The sequence below is a fragment of the Schistocerca cancellata genome, chromosome 2 (genome assembly GCF_023864275.1).
Source record: "Schistocerca cancellata isolate TAMUIC-IGC-003103 chromosome 2, iqSchCanc2.1, whole genome shotgun sequence".
NCBI lineage: Eukaryota > Metazoa > Arthropoda > Insecta > Orthoptera > Acrididae > Schistocerca > Schistocerca cancellata.
The window spans coordinates 967,495,778-967,513,343 of record NC_064627.1 but is presented as its reverse complement, the minus strand read 5'-3'; the positions used below and the strand labels follow the sequence as shown (position 1 = coordinate 967,513,343).

General features: G+C 40.1%; 1 long non-coding RNA gene across 1 annotated transcript in view; it reads right to left on the bottom strand.

The window, feature by feature from the left end:
• LOC126148967 (uncharacterized) overlaps positions 1-17,047 on the bottom strand; it is a 399,054-nt gene extending 382,007 nt beyond the window's left edge. The window contains exon 1 of the long non-coding RNA XR_007530675.1: positions 16,971-17,047. This is a non-coding gene — a long non-coding RNA (uncharacterized LOC126148967). The remainder of the gene's footprint in view (positions 1-16,970) is intronic.
• Positions 17,048-17,566: the final 519 nt, after the last annotated feature.

Sequence of the window (17,566 nt, the reverse complement as noted above, 5' to 3'; positions counted from 1 at the left end):
CCGTTGCTATTGTAACGAAGTGCGGGAAATGTTCTGAAAACATACACCGTTTTGTTGGATCCTATGTCTTCCTCTACCTACAGCCTACCATCTGCGTATTTAAGAAAAATAACTCACCACGGGAAGCTTCTTCAGTGTGCCCGATCCACAACTCTTTAAACGGCACGCGTGAGTTATTAAGAGGGGAGTAAAGCGCTACTTATGTAAGAGAAAATTATGGTAGTAAGAGTCGACTGGTAAGGAGCAGCAGCAGAATGAAGGTACTCAGAGTTGAAAAATGATGTTAATAGAGCAAACATATTTTCAAGTTTTTTGAAAACATTACTTACAGTATCAACATATTGTAAATCAATGAAATTTCCTAAGAAGAACGAAAATGAAATAATAACTGATCTTATAATCATAATTCCTTAAGTGCCTCCTGCTGGTCTGTCGACTGTGACTTTGACTCTAATTATGTCTCACTTAAAACGTAAGTTATTTCTCTATACAGACTGTTTTAACTATACGAACTTTGTCTAGCATATCCCATTAACCAATGAAGAAAGCATAATAAAAATTAAAATACGAACCCAGTTGTTCTATAAAATTTGATTTTGATTAGACCGTACTGTCTTCATTCGATGTTAATTTTCTCCCCATCTTCTCTCATAATAAAACAGAAGAGTGCCTGATATTAAGAGCATGATGGATGACGTAGTAGTTCGTATAATGCTCGAACATTCGGGCCATTTACATTATAGACCTTTGAAGAATGCAGTTGCTTTTCAGTAATTTCTGGTAGAAAAGTCACTACGGATGACGAGTTTGGCAGCTATCAGTGGTGTTCATTTTCCAAGCAGTATAAAGGAAATGTTGTTCTAAATTTGCCACCCGGGAGAATAGTTTTTGTGATCCCTGGAAATGTTTCACACGGGGTTTCACACGGGATCTATTATACGCTGCTGCCATCTTGCAAGTAATGAATCCACTTTTGATATGCCGTCTCTCAGAGACTCAAAAATGTACTCGGGTATCAGTGGAACAATGTCATACAGTTTTGGGGAACTGCGGCACGCAGAGGTTTTTGGTCAGTTGTTAAAAAATGTGACGCTCATCTAGTCAACAGATTGTCCATATGGGATTTGAAATAACAGTTCATTTAAAAAGTTTACACTCTTTGCTGTTTCGTGGCTGATCATTAGCAATATTTCAACAGCATTCAGTCTACTTCGTTGGTCATACCAACAGCGGTGACGTTCATTTCTGGTAAAGAGAGATCTCGGCATTACTCATACTCGGAAGACAACAAGAACGGAGAGGAATATATTTTATACTTTTCCTCCCGTATATTATTATTTCCTAAAAATAAGTAAACAGTTATCTGCTATAGGATGCTATCAGCACTTAATTGAAGTAAATTTTCAATAGTTCTATGGATAATTGACGCCCGGCGGCATAGGTGAGACAAGATTCGTGTAACAACTCGCGTCAAAATCACTGACTTATCAAACTCCACGAGCAGTGGTACATTTCAACATTAGTCATTATAGACATAAACGTAGGATTTTTTTAATTCACCCGCATATGAGTGAAAGTTTTCGGAAGAATCTGCTGTGTAGACAAAAACTAGTTACTATTGTAACACAATCGAAATCTGTTTTGTGTTACAGAAGCAAAGTAAATTTACAAAAGGTGCAAGAATGCTTCAGAAAATAGGGACTGTTTTACTAAAGGTTTTGAGAAGAAGCGTCACTAAGATTAAGCTGGCGTAATAACAGCCCGTGGAAAACATGAGATTGATTCAACTTTGGTAAACGTACTGAAAAATATACATAACAGTGCTACAGCTCACACAAGACCTCATAAGTTTAGTACGAAATTCAGAAACAGGAAACATGGGAGGAGTTTCCTCAAATCCTAACTACTCTCTTTAATGCTAGATGAAACTGGAAAACGAGTAAGTAAGACACATTAAAGAACGTATCTAAACCACATTCGTTTTGTTTGGGACATTGTACTGTTGCCTCTAGTATATATAAACTCAAACTGTTAGTGGAAGAATACAATAAAACAATTTTTAAAGGAGGCCAGGAAGTCAACATTAATGAAAATAAATGTATAATCAACGCACTGCAAAGGAAAGAGTAAATATGGACAATGAAGTCGTAGAACTAACTGGTGAGATTTTGCGTGTAGGCAAATTAAGGAGAGGAGACTTGGACTTTTAGTGTTAAAGCAATCAAATATCTGAGGGTGGTTAGACGAGGAATAGACGCTTGTTGGAAGTTATTGGGAGAGACATGTAACCAAATAGCCGGATCAATCAATATCATGTAGTGAGCGACGTAGTAAGCAATGAAAATAATGTTGGTGGAAAGGGGCGGTTTTCACGAGTGAATAAAAGGCTGATTGACCAGGGAAGCACTTTTCTAAATTCCCATGATAAGAAAAGACCAAGACGACAGCTGAAGAAGGGTGGGCAGGTAATATGACAGAAAACATGCAGCAGAAACAGGGACGTTCATAGCTGAAAACCATAATGAATAAAATATTACATGTTAATAGTGAATGCAAGTGGCTAATGGTTTTGATGATGTTAAACGTATCTGTCTACACTTTGGACTGTCTGAATATTCTTCCCTTCAGTTTCAGCTTTGAATTAAGTATCTACATGCAATGTACATTTTATCTAAGATTCTTTTTGAAAGTGGTTTGTTTCATTAGTTGACAGTACGTTAGATGTGATTTTTAGCATTTAAGGGTGTCCATAACCACCTTTGTGTTATACATCATGAATGCTGGACTGGACTAGATGGCACTACTTCGCATCTTGCCAAGCTATTCAATCTCAGTGCCGCCGATTAACTGGAATGGAATGGTTGAACTACCACGAGATGTGGTCATGGAATTAGCTGACAGTAATGAAATCTGAAATTATTTTCATTATAGAGACTCTTTCACTACACACATATATAGCAATAACTGGTTTTGACTGTTTTAGGCATCTGTATATAATACACTCTGGTGAAGGGTGGAGTGGGTTAAACGCAGGGATGTGGGAATAGTTTGGGTACACCCCAGCATGGTGCAAGGCTGTTAACAACAAAAAATACTTAAATAATTAAAGAATTTGATATTTTGTTTGTAAAAAAGAAGTTTAATCCGAAGCAACCGAGCAAGGCGGCACAGTGGTAAACAAACTGACTTGATTCGTGGGCCAGAGCAACTCGAAACAACTTTTGGAAATGCTGACTGAACTTCCCGTGGTTTCCATAAATAGCTAGAAGCGGAAGGATTGGTGATTCGAAAAAGGCTGGCTTATTTCAATCACAGTTTTCATCCAGATGAGTTAGTATTACGTGTGTAGCGACCTCTACGTCGACAGGGAATTAAAATTTGTCTATTCGTCTAGATCTTGGTCTGGGAACCGTTTCTCAAGTTTTATACATATCTAATATCGTTGGGTCACCTGGACATGACAATGAACTCCGAGCTGTTGCATCATAGTTACAGAGAGAGAGAGAGAGAGAGAGAGAGAGAGAGAGAGAGAGAGAGAAAGAGAACGACGTTAAATGTATGCAAAAAGTCAACCGTCCAAAATGAAATTACCTCTTGAGTCATTATTTTGCGGCTGTAGTTTAACTCTGATTATTTCGTAACGCCGGAAACCATGTTCGAAAATACAGAAGAGTGCAATATTACTGAAAGCAATCCATGTACTGTAATTAACAGTATTGTATTGTGAAATAATTGCTAAGCCCAATCATAAAGATAACTAAAAGCATACGTATGTTAAGGAAACTAAAATCTGTTTATCGCATGCAACATGTCATGCTGTCTTTCGGAACTGAAACGAGAACAGCAACGTGCATGTTTTAGTATGTCTGAAACCGTATACAGAGAAACATGAAGTGACTTTACCTCGATGAAACATTTCGATGCGTGTTTATCACAACCACCGACTGTAAGTCGTGTAACTGAAGGAAGTAAAATCAACCTAGAGGTCTATTCAATTTAATATATCACACTATAGAAATTAAAAGAAATAGGTAGCACTTTGTTAGGTTATAGAAAACGTCTCGCTATCGATGTTTGTGCCGTTAATATTTCATTTACTGTACAAACATCGATAGCAATCTGTACCCATGTAAGCACTATGTTTCTTCCACAATATTATGCTAGATTATTTCGGAGATGCTCTTTTGAATGTAGGTGGTATTTAATTTGCTCCCAACAACGCAGTAGGGATTAACTAAAGTCAGTTTACCGCAAGCAAAGTGTCTTGCGGTGCGTCACGAAATGAGAACAGTAACATAAATGTTTAAGAACGTCTGAAACCGTCTGTAAAGAAACATAAAGAGAACTCACGTCGAAAAAACATTTCGATATGGGCTTATCACAATTACAGACATTAGGTTGTGTAGCTGAGGGATTAAATTCGACCTAGAGGCCTATTCAACCTAGTAAGTCATGTTACAGAAGTTTTAAACACAGGCAGCACTTTGTTAGGTTATAGAAAACGTCTCACTACCGATTACAACACATTACATGAATTATTTGTGATCTATGTGTGTGCAAAAACTATGTTTCGTCCACAATATCATATTAAATTATTTGGGAGGTGCCCTTTGGGATGTAGATGGTATTTAATTTGCTCTCCTTAGCATTGCTTCGAAAATAAGAGATGTCACAACCCAAGTAGGCACTAGAGAACTTGGAATCCTGTACTCTTGCAGAAATAGAGAATTTCTGCAGCAACTCCCGGAGCTCATATTTGATTTCACCTATGAGAAAAATATCTTCGGTAAATAAGAGAGTGGTAATGAAACAATTTTTCCCACCAGAGGTATTTATGTTGTCCATTCATTAAATAAAGAGTTGACGTATAAATTAAAATGTGTCGATGATAAACTGCACCTTTGTCTAAATCCCTTAGTTGTTCTAACATAAATTGTTCTACCTCGTATAAAGTGCTATCAAACAATAGCCATACTGACACTGAGGTAGATAGTGATATTTGGAAATTCACGAAAACGTCGTACACAGATAAATGAAACGGACTTACTCAGAAGAGTTTAACGAGTAACAAGACCTAACCTAAAGAGACACGAAGATGTGAGAAGATGCCTTCAAACAACTGCAGTTAATGGTATAATAACAAATTAAAGAGGAAAATGGCTGGCATATCCGAAACAGATATAAATGGCAGCTATCTGTGAAGGAAATCTATTCGGAATGGAGATAAAGTTGATGGAGATGAAATAAAAACATGCCGATGACATGGTCGTCATGTCAGAATCGGAAAAAGGCTTGGAAGAACCTTTGAATGGCATGGACAGTGTATTCAAAAGGGGTTATTAGATGAACAGCAATAAAAGTTGAGGATTTCCATTCAAAGTAATCGACGGAATTCCCAGTGAACTCCTGCATTCTGGATATATAGCACATGTTTACGGAGGCCCAGAAATACCAAAATGACAACTCATGGACTGTCATATAGTGAAACAGACAACTTTCGCGGGTAAATTTAGATAAAATACGGTACATACTTTAATACCAGAGGATTAAGACTGAATTCTGAAACTGACTGAATGCATTAGATTAAATAAGTCGTCTTTAAAAAAATACGGTAGTTCTAAAATACGTGAATGTTAAATTATGGAGTCCTTAAAAAATAAGGTAGTCCCAAAATATTTGAATGTTAAAATTATGAACAAACTCCTGCTAAACAAGCTAACAAGGGAACCTCCCCATCGCACCCCCCCCCCCCCCCTCAGATTTAGTTATAAGTTGGCACAGTGGATAGGCCTTGAAAAACTGAACACAGATCAATCGAGAAAACAGGAAGAAGTTGTGTGGAACTATTAAAAAAATAAGCAAAATATACAAACTGAGCAGTCCATGCGCACGATAGGCCACTACAAGAACAATCTGAGTTCAGGTCTGTTGTGGTCTCGTGCTTAGCGTGATCAGCCGCGGAACGAGAGGGCCCTGGTTCAAGTCTCCCCTCGAGCGAAAATTTTAATTTTTTATTTTGACACAATTATCAAAGTTCAGGCACACACACATAATCAACTTCGCCCTCCAAAATTCTAGGACATGTTCAGATTTGCTTGGACATGTGCAGGATTTGACGGTCTACACACGGAAAAATTTGATAACGTTAAAAACATATGTTTCGACAGAGCACAGGGAAAACTGTGCGACTGTGAAACTGTTGCATTCATTTGTTGCAGTTTATGTGACAAACTCTTATGTTTTCATCACATCCACAAGAACACCTAAATCTGGCATGGTAGAGGAATCTTTTCACCCATTCGCCGAGTGTACAAGTTAGGTGGGTCGACAACATATTCCTGTCATGTGACGCACATGCCGTCATCAGTGTCGTATAGAATATATCAGACGCGTTTTCCTGTGGAGGAATCGGTTGACATATGACCTTGTGATCAAATGTTCTCGGTTCCCATTGGAGCGGCACGTCCTTTCGGTTACTAATCGCACGGTTTTGCGGTGAGGTGCAAAACACAGACACTAAACTCATTACAGTGGACAGAGATGTCAATGAACGAACGGACAGATAATAACTTTGCGAAAATAAAGAAAGTAAACTTTTCACTCGAGGAAAGACTTGAACCATGGGCCTCTCATTCCGCAGCTGCTCACGCTAACCACGAGACCCTGGCGCTCCTTAGCTCGTATACTCCTTAATGTTACCTACCTTGCGCATGGACTACTCAGTTTGTATATTTTGCTTATTTTTTTCATAGTTCCACACAACTTCTTCCTGTTTTCTCGATTGATCTGTGTTCAGGTTTTCAAGGCCTATCCACTGTGCCAACTTATAACTAAATCTGAGGGGGGGGGGGGGGGTGCGATGGGGAGGTTCCCTTGTTAGCTTGTTTAGCAGGAGTTTGTTCATAATTTTAACATTCAAATATTTTGGGACTACCTTATTTTTTAAGGACTGAGGGGGGTGCGATGGGGAGGTTCCCTTGTAAGTATCTAGTTTCAAGAATTTCATTCCGTGTGTTACACGCAAACGATGTGTGTAACGAATAGTGACATGAGCCACAGAGACACACATCCATTTTACTTATTTTATTAATGTTGACTACAACTGGTTACAGCGCTCTGCCATTTGATAGTGATTTAAAGTCGAAATTACAATCATGGAAACGGTAATAAATAATACAGACGATGACGGACACCATGTTGTTTAAAAATTCTATTGGACTGCGATCCAAGAGTAAGACATGGAATATAGTCGAAGTAAATTAAACGATGCTGAGGTCATTGCATTAGAAAATGAGACACTGGAAGGAATGGATGAGTTTTGCTGTTTGGGCAGCAAGAAAAGTGATCACTGTCGAAGTAGGGCGGATACAAAATGCGGACTGGCAGTACCAAGTAAAGCCTTTCTGAAAAAGAGAAATTTATGAAGATCGAATTCAACCTTAAATATTAGGAAACTTTTCAAAGGTATGTGTCTAGAGTGCAGTTTTGTACGGAAGTGAAACATGGTTGATAAACAGTTCAGACAAGAAGAGAGAAGCTTTTGCTATATGGTGCCGCAGCATCACTACGGAAGAGGTATTGAACAGAACTGGGCATAAAAGTGATGTATGGTACAATTTGATTAAAAGAAGGTATCGTTTGATAGGACATATCCTGAGGCAGCAAAGAATCACAAGTCTGGTTATGGAAGGAAGTACTGGATTGGGGGGGGATTGGGGATAAACATTGCAGAAGAAGATCAAGGCTCGAATGGAAGGCGAGACGCGTCTCTGAGACCAGACGTAGACATTGATTTGTGTGCTTATGGCCCTCCTTAAAGTCTACCAGTAAACGTTGCAGTAACACTTTTATTTCAACAAACGCAGAGGAGAAAGAGAGTTAGAGAGCAGACGGGTGGGAAGAGTACGTTGAAGGCCTCTGTGATGGGGAGGACTTATCTGATGTGACAGAGGAAGAAACATGAGTCGATAGGGAAGCGATGGGGGATCCAGCGTTAGAATCAGAATGAATGAGATTAGCGATATACCGTCTTGCTTTCGGAACAACATCATCCACACAATTCCCAAGATTGCAAGAGCCATTAAGTGCTAGAATTATCACACAATCAGCATTAAGAGTTCATACATCCAAGTTGCTTACAAGAATAACATACAGAAGAAAGGAAAAGAAAATTGAGGATTTTTTTTAGATGAAGATCAGTTTGCTTTTAGGAAAGGTAAAGGCGACATAGAGACAGATCTGACGTTGTGGATGATAATGGAAGCAAGACTGAAGAAAAATCAAGGCACGTTCATAAGATTTGACGACACAGAAAAAGCGTTCGATAAGGTAAAATGATGAAGCATGTTCGAAAGTATGAGAAAAACAGGGGTAAGCTGTAGGAAAAGACGGGTAATAAACAAAATGCACAAGAACCAACAAGAGTGAACATGATCGTGCTAGACCAAGAACGAAGCCCACGGATTGAAAAGGATGTAAGACAGGGATGTAGTTTTTCGCCCCTGCTCTTCAATCAACCCGTCGATAAAGCAATGACGGAAATAAAAGGAAGGTTCAAAAGTGGAGTTAACACTCAAGGTGAAAGGATATCAGCGTTAAGATTCGCTGATGACATTGCTATCCTCAGTGACAATGAAGAAGGATTACAGGATCTATTGAATGGAATGAACAGTGTAATGAGTACAGAATGTGGATTGAGAGTAAATCGAAAAACGGTGAATGTAATGAGGTGTAGCAGAAACGAGAACAGTGAGAAACTTAACTTCATAATTGGTGATGGCGAAGTGGATGCAGTTAAAGAACTCTGCTACCTAGACGGACGGAGCAAGGAGAATGTCAAAAGCAGTCTAGCACTGGGAAAACCGACATTCCTGTCCCAGAGAAGTCTACTAGTATCGGACGCACATCTAAATTTGAGGAAGAAATTTCTAAGAATGTATGACTGGAGCACAGCATTGTATGGCAATGAGACATGGAATTTGAAGAGAATACAAGCGTTTGAGTTGTGGTGCTACAGACGAATTTTGAAAATTAGGTGGGCTGGTAAGGTAAGGAATGGGGAGGTTATGTGAAGAATCGGAAGGGAAAGAAATATATGGAAAACACTGTTAAGACGAAGGTACAGGATGATATGACATCTGTTGAGACATCAGGGAATAACTTGAATGGTACTAGAGGGAGCTTTAGAGGGTAAAGATGCTACAGCCAGTGCCTGTTTCCAACACTTTTGCAAATACTAGAGAAATCATCCCGTGAGTGGTCAGTCTGAACGGCGGAGTCTTAACAGACGACCTTACCCCTCTGAAATTCTCTGACGTTTCTGAATATGAGAAAATGTGGGAAACAGTCTTCTAAAGGTACATCAGGCGTTTCCGGCAAGCAGTCAGTAACCATAATCGACTTACAATACTCAGCTTGTGGTCTAGTAGTTAGAGTTCCTGCGTTTAGACAGCGGGGTCCCGAGTTTGATACCTTAGCAGGTCAGAGATTTTCATAATTTCTTCGCTCTGGGACTGGATATTTGTGTTATCATCGTTTCACATCATCTTCATCAACGAACAGGTAGCCGAAATGGCATCAAATAGAAAGACTTGCATGAGGCTGCAGAACAACCCCAGTGGTGTCTCCGGCCAATAATGCTGTACGATCATATCATTCCATTTGTTTAGAAAATTTGTATTGCAAAATTCTACATCAGTAGAGGGCAGACAGGCGAAGTGACCATGGCGAGCAAACTGGCCATTGGGGTCCTTGGGGCTATAAGGTACTGGCATGCATGGCGGGGGAAATGCTTCAACTCATTCTACCTGGAGGGCACAGTCACCCCAAAGGCTAACCTGTCTGCAGTACTGCTCCTCTGAGTTATAATAATTTTTGTGAATTTTATTATCCTCTTCTAAGCCAAGTGGTCGGTTTTTATATTTATTGTAGGGAGAGAATGTGACTTACGTCTTCCTAATGAAATTGTATTGGAAGCGTCATATCTCGACTTGATAATCCTACTTCAGTTACTGAAAGTTCAGCGGTGCTATAAGGGGGTACACAGTTTTTGTGTAAAGGCGTCGGTGCGGGCAAAGTGCTTACTTGGCGGTGCTTCCGTGGTTACTGGCCACTTTTTCTGTGTGTTTGTGGGGGGGGGGGAGGGAGAGAGAAGGGGGAGGGACAAGTAAAAGAAGTGATCGAAAGAAGGCTCCCATAGCCGTACTTGGAGAAAGTCCTTATAACAGTGACCTAGAAGCAGCAAGTAAAGAAAGAAAAAAAAATGTAAGTGAAAAGAAGGAAAGACGATGAACAGCAGCAGGGAAGTGAGGCAGTAAATAGAAGAGTGCAAATAGTAGGAAACCCAGCCCTAGAAGAGATCTTTTTGACGAAAACGGTGAAGACAGTGAGTACATGTACCGTGGAGAAAAGTTTTCAGATTCATGGCCTCAATAGCAATGGATTTAGTGCCAGTTGTGCTCCCTCTGTACCTACGTACTTTGTACAGGAGTTGAGGATCGCCGTTTGACTTTTATTTGCGAAAATTAAAATACAGTTAGTTTTTTTATTAAAATAAAATATATTTAGTTCTTTGCTGAAAGTGTTTCTTAATCCTCATGTTTAAGTCTAAGGCTAGGTAATCACTTCGACCATTCATGTCGGAAAGGATGGCCATTAAGTCTATTTGTGAAAATTGAATTTTTTGATGTTAAAGTAATTAAACTATTCGATATTATGTTTTGGTAGTTGCAGATCATAATCAGTCATATCTATGGATTACCGTTTGAGCCAATACATTAGACGGGAAGCATACAAAATACAACTGATGACCGGCCATTCGTATCTGAAAATTTAGGCTCATCCTTTGGTAGTATGGTACTGGAAACCAGCACTGAGTCTGGGAAATGTAAGATACGGGGAATGCAGGGATAAGAAACGTTGGTTGTCGATAAGAGTGAAGCTAAAGTGCTTAACAACAATACGGTCTCTGTAACAAAAAAGATAGAGAGAAATTATACTACACCATGAAACTCTTGTGTTCCAATATACTCAACAGATTCTTCTGGAGCATTTGGAATAATTTGCGGAAAGCAACTAACAACTTCTTACGGAGTTTCTTATGGTCTTGAACGCCGACGTTCCACAGACATCGCTGAAATATGAATCGTATCGTATTATATCTGCTTAGATCAAAAGAGCTTTTTTTTGTGAAATTTCAGTGCCATGAAATACCACACCCAAATCGCAAAATCTGTCTTCGGAAAATTAGTAATGAAAATGTAGTTATGTTCTTATTTCGATACGGCCAGCTTGCTTGTCACTTCTTTTAAGTCAACAATCTTCTGATGGTTTGATGCAGCCCGCCACGATTTCCGCTCCTCACCCAAAGCGTTCAGTTATTGTTGGATGTATTCCGTTCTCTGTGTCCCTCTAGACTTCCTACCATCTACGGTCACTCTAGTACCATGGAAGTTAATCCGCGATGTCTTAACAGATCATCCTGTCTCTTCTTCTCGTCTGGAATGGTATGGTTAGTTATAAGGTAAGGAGGTAAGGAATCAGTATGTTCTGTGTAGAATCGGAGAGGAAGGGAATATGTGAAAAACAATAACAAGAAGAAGGAACAGAACGATAGTCTTACTTACTACTTGGAACTTAATGAGCATAAGCCGTTTAAAAATGGTAGCATATGGATCTCTGTTGTACCGCACTATTATTATCGAATTCGTGAAGCAGTATTTAACATTGCTGGCTATTAACCAGAAACTTCTGATATGAGCTGCTCATATAAAAAAGGGCCTTTGTTAAGCCTTGAAGTTTAAAATTTCATCCCGGCTGGAAGAAAACAACAAAAATGTCAGTTGCTCTGTTTGATCACACTTAAGTATGTAGTAAAATGGTTCCTATGACTGACATGCAAGACTGTGATACTTGCTTCTAGTTCTCAAAAAGAAAAGAACGATGTGAAAATATTAAACACTTCTTAATTATTGTAGTTCGACCATATAACATGGTAACTTCCACGTGATTAATTGCTAGTGTGCGTCTGCAGTTATTTCGACTTTTGTTACCACTAAATTTGCAGCAAAAATTTATTTAGCAGATTATGGTCTTGGTTAAAATTCATAGCAGTGGATACTTCTCAGATCTCCTTTTGTGACCACAGAAATACTTCTTATAATCATTGTTGCATTGTAGGTCTTCTTATTCTGCACGCTTGCAAGGAAAAATTGGATAGAAGGTGACTACAGCATAAGAAAGTGTGACGAACTGTATAATGTATGGCAAAGTAAAACTAACAGCACAGAATAGCAGATAGTATTATTTGAAACAAAATAATTAGCAAAAACCCACTGAAAATAGTATAGAAAGCGCTCAAAATATGTGTGGAAAAAACAAAAAACTGAGCTGTGACTTGCATATGGGAGAGTTTCACATTAATGAGAAGTGGTTGTAGCTAGTTGGACACAGCCATGGATTCGTAATTTTAAATTGTTTGATTATAATGAGCAATATTACGTCACATGAAAGGAACAAGGGAATCTGCGAGGGCAGACATGGAATAAAATCATGCCCTTGTACGTTAAAGATTTGGATAAATATGACTGACTGTTTATGTCGTCGATTACAGTCTTTTATAATTTTTCATTAGTTACAAACTTCATTTTCATATTATTTAATCTGCATTGACATTCCTTCTAAAGGCACAAAATCAAATCCACACTGTCTATAACCAAGTGATGCTGCAATGATCAGTCCCTACCGCTTTGGTTCGTGTATCCATACGTGTCTGGAATCACACGAGACGTTTATGTCACCTTATTATTTGTTAGCGTCTTAAAATTAACTAACGGAATATTGTAACATACTTAAGACTTCTGACAAATTGTATTTATCTTTCACTTACAAATGAAAAATACCAAGGATAAAACACTCAGAAAATCAAGACATATTTCATTTATCGGAAGCAAAGAAGATTGTCTGCATTAAAAAAAAGAAAAGAAAGATTTAGCAAGGAACCTTTAATGTCACAAAACCTTTAAGTTATAACACCTCAACTGTGCTTGACCGAAATAATTGTTAATTTGACATGCCAATTGATTCGTATCCTCTGTGAAAACATCATAATGACTTTACAAGTACATGGGATCTTTCTTTATGCAACAGAATGAAGGAAACAGATTGGGCCTCGAAACTCCGTATGATCAGGAATATGGCAATTCCGCCCCCTCTGCCATTAAATGCTGAAATTTTTGGTTTCTGACGGTAAGCTAAGGAAAATAGGCACTTTCATCATTATAAAGTACCCGTTGCTCTACACGTTCGCATTTTCCTGGTTTTTGACGCTTGGCATTCGAACGTTGTTGCCCTGAGCGGGGGGGACTTTAGTAAGGAACACTGGCTTCTGGCTTAATTTAATAAAAGTTACTAAAATGCGATGTACTACTACTCTGGTGCCTATGCTTGCAGCATTTTCTGTCATTCATTCCGACTTAAAAACTTGAAGATTCTAACAGAATCTCGCTATTTCTACTAGAGTGCACCTCGAGAGCAGAAACGTAAGCACACGCAGGAAATTTCTTTATTATTTATCTTATCGGTTCTTTACGTTCTAATCTAGGGTTATGTAGTCGCAGCGTATAGGTTAAGAGGCAACAGTTTTTCAATTAAGATCCGGTAATAGAGGTAGGCTCTTAGATATGCATTTATCATGTTAATATGATTTACGTTTTAGATCACCGCTGGTCAACCAGGTCTCTACAGCCTACTACAGTGTGTTTCAGCTTTGATGGTGGGCGGTAGGAGGTAAGGATTTTAAAAACGTTCTTGTTTGGTTTTCATAAAATTTGACGTAAAGTATTTGCTATTAATTACATACGTAAAGGAAAATTTGTTCCTTGCTTTCTGAATCACCATTTGTGTGGAAGCAGTGGGTAATTACAAAATTGTACTACTAATAGAGACATAAAAGTGGGCGATAAGTGGGAAAGGGTGGCTACCCCTATTGTAGACGTAAAGGAGAGGCATGTACAGCCATAGTTTGTTAGCCAGAGGTACTGAATAGATGAACCATTAGAATAAATTTATTTGATATTGGAACGTCAGAAAAGTAATTTGTACTGATCGTAGCGCCTGACTGTGATTTCTAGTACACACAGACATACAAATAATATTGTACACGTCAATGTAAATATGGATAATGTGTACGTTAAATATAATGTTTGGGTTACTTCATAAATAAAAGGATGAGGCAATATTTGTTTTGCGTTACCAAGCTCCACCTGATGACGTTGATTTCGCAACTAATGTATATTAGGTTTCAAAAAGAGATCGACGATCGAAAGAACATGTACAGAGCGAGAAAAGAACGCATTACTGCAGTAAAGACACAGGAGCCATACCAACGACGGTACACAAAGATGTAATTAAACAGATACTTCTTACAACGCGATTTGTGAATGTAGTTTCTAAAGTAATTTTTATGGAGTGTTTAACAGTAAGAATAAACGGAATAAATTATAGAAAAAAAGTTCCAAAAAGGGAAGCACGGAAGGGTATGTAATTCACTGCACTAACAAAACGACAATTTTGATTTAGGCAGAAAGTACCATGGGAAAATAGATAAATGAACATAAATAAAAAAGATTAATGGGACTCAAATAGTGAGTGAGGGGCAACCAATTTGATACTGTACGCAACAGTAGATGCATGCAAAGCTTGGGTAAATTATGCTACTATTTGTACTGGCTTTGCTTAAATTCCGAAAACGGAGAGCATCGTGGGCGAGTAAGTACCAAGAAACGAGACATGATGCCACTCCCTTACACAAAAAAAAAAAAAAAAAAAAAAAAAAAATGCGTTTAGGTTCCAACGAATCACTATCCCATCATCAATTTCATCATTAACAAAACAGACGTGTATTAGCTACACTATGACGGAATGAAAGATTTCGGTGGGCTGTAAACTTAGGTACAGTGTTAAGCGCACACATGGATACTGTGAAATGATCTGAGATACAAAGGGTAATCCTGTTACTAGAAGATTTGTGTGACACATGGGCGTCTTCCTGATGATGTCGTATGTTTATTCAAAACTGACTTTCAGTTGTTGCTGGATTTTAAACTACGTTTGTTTTGTGCACATATTACTTCTGTTTTCTGATTTAATACAGTGGATTTGCATATCACTTATATGATGTTACCTTTCTCACTTACCGGCTAGAACGGTCTCTGATATCGTACTAGAGACAAAACTTAGAAAAGTATATACTGCTTAACACACTGTAGGTACTGCATTATTTTATGAAAATGGTGCTAACAGCATGCGGATGATACAACCAATGGTTTTGAAATAATTTGAAGTGGCTTGACTAATGGCTCTAAATAAAATGCAACACAAAAAAATAATAATCTGCTGCTGAACATGCGCAGTAGGTATCTGATACAACCGTTATGAAATTATTACTTGATTGCTGTTTTTAATTTTTATTATTGGAGATTGTAAGTGCTCATCAAGTTGCTATTTTCAATTTTAAAATAATATATTTCACATATTTAAATTATACATCTGATGGGAAAATGGAAGGACAAGTTCTTTTCGTGTTTTGCGTTGTAAAAAAAAAATGCCGTTTGGTGGAGATACTGCGATCTGCACTTCGTCTAATGAAATTATTAGATTGCTACATTTTTATATACAGGATAAGTATAACAACATGGGAAACATAAGAGAACGTAAAATGTTGAATTTATATCATTAACGTACAATAGGTTACCGTACATTATTGCCTCTGTCCACATTAGCGTATTGAAAAGGCACGAAATGATTGTGAGTTAGCGTTCCTCCCCCAAATAAGGTATTAACTCTGCTGTGCTATGTTCAGAAATATTACTCAGTACCATAATCACAGCGCAGGACAAATAATTTGTTCTGATGTTTTCTTCGTATAGGACTGCAGTCAATCAGAATTTCTTGAAAGAAGTTTCCGCCATTTGACTGTCAGTTGTTTATTTATTTTATATAATTATTTCGTCTCTGTAGACATTTTCAAGAGCATGTCGAAATGTTACAGGCAGGTCAGACGTATTTTTACATTTGAACGTGCGCTTGAAACTGGTTACAGACCCGAAATCATGACTGTGTGAAATAAATGAACAATTAACAGTCAAATGACGGATATATCTTTAAAAAAATTGTTATGAAGTGGCATGCATTTTCCAGGGAAGTACTACTACTCCAACTTCTACTTTGCCAGCTATCGTAAGAAACGAAATAGAAAATTTCGTCAAGATCTATTACAAATTGGTAGGGGCCAGATTCCGTACAAAGCAGTTGGACGGGCCCTTGCCAGAAATCACACGTAGCCTAAATAATTTTTCAGCTTGTTCCGATCACCACTTCATACCCAGCCGGAATGCGAGTTACGCAGCTTTTATTGTTTTTTCAGGCGGAAAAAAAGGAAAAGAAAGGGAAATACGATCGGCACATTTAGTGGACATGCTTAATAAAGAATGAAACGTTTCCAGAAAGCAGTGTTAATGTTTATCGCGCGTGCCCCCATAAGGCTGAGCGACAGGAGGGGTTGACGGCTGGCGGAAGGAGGGGGGGGGATGGGGGTGGTTTTGGGGGGAGTCTGACGAGGGGGCGGCAGCATTGTTGTTTACGGTCGCGGTATTAGCGTAAACAAAGTGACGGCGGCTGCGATTGGTCATGCAGCGACATAACGCCCGCTGCGCGCCGCGCGCACCATGGCGGTACCACGTGACCGGCCGCGTCCTTAGCGGCCGTATCGATCGGCGCGCCGAGCTCCGTCGGCTGCGTCGCCGGCTCGTTCGAGCGAGGTGCCGGCCGCCGCCCGGGACGCCGGGTCCTTTTCACGCGAGCAAACACGCCGGCGTCGCCGATTACTCTTACCCGGCGGCGGCTACGGCGGCGAGGCGAGCGTCTCCGGCTGGACTCCACCGAGTAGCAGCCTGGGAGGCGGAGGGGCTTACCTGGAGAGCGGAGTTCCCTGCGCCGGGGCAAGGCGAGGAGCAGCGCCTCCTTGCGTGCGAGAAGGCGTCGGGCGGCGCCGCGGCGGACTGCCGGCGGCGGCGGCGGCGGCGGCGGCGGAGGCGGAGGAGGCGGCGCCCCGCGGGGGCCGCCGAGGAGTGGATGCGCAGCGCGATGCGCACTCCGGCCGCGCCGCGGCGCCGCGGGCGTCGCCGTCGCCAAGACGGAAGGCGCGCGTCTTGGCGCGCAACCCGCAGCGCGTTGCGGTAGGCTCTGCCCGCGGCATCGTCAGGCGGCGAGCGGCGCGGCCTCTCCTCTCGCCTCTGCGGCGCGGAACCGGTCTCGGCCGCTGCCACAATGGCCCGGGCCACGCCGCCGAATTAACAGGGGCGGCGGGCCCGCTCCGTTCCCACCACACTGCACCTCTTCTGCTCCAGATGGCTCACTACAGGACCCTACCCTGCCCTTTCTCCTTTTTTTGGACTGTCGGAAAGGGGGGGGGCAGACTATGGGGTGGGCCAGAGGGTGTCTGCATTCAATCTCCAAAAACCTTTTGTCGTTTGAAAAGAGGTCCTCTTTTACTAGGCCCGGCTCTCCT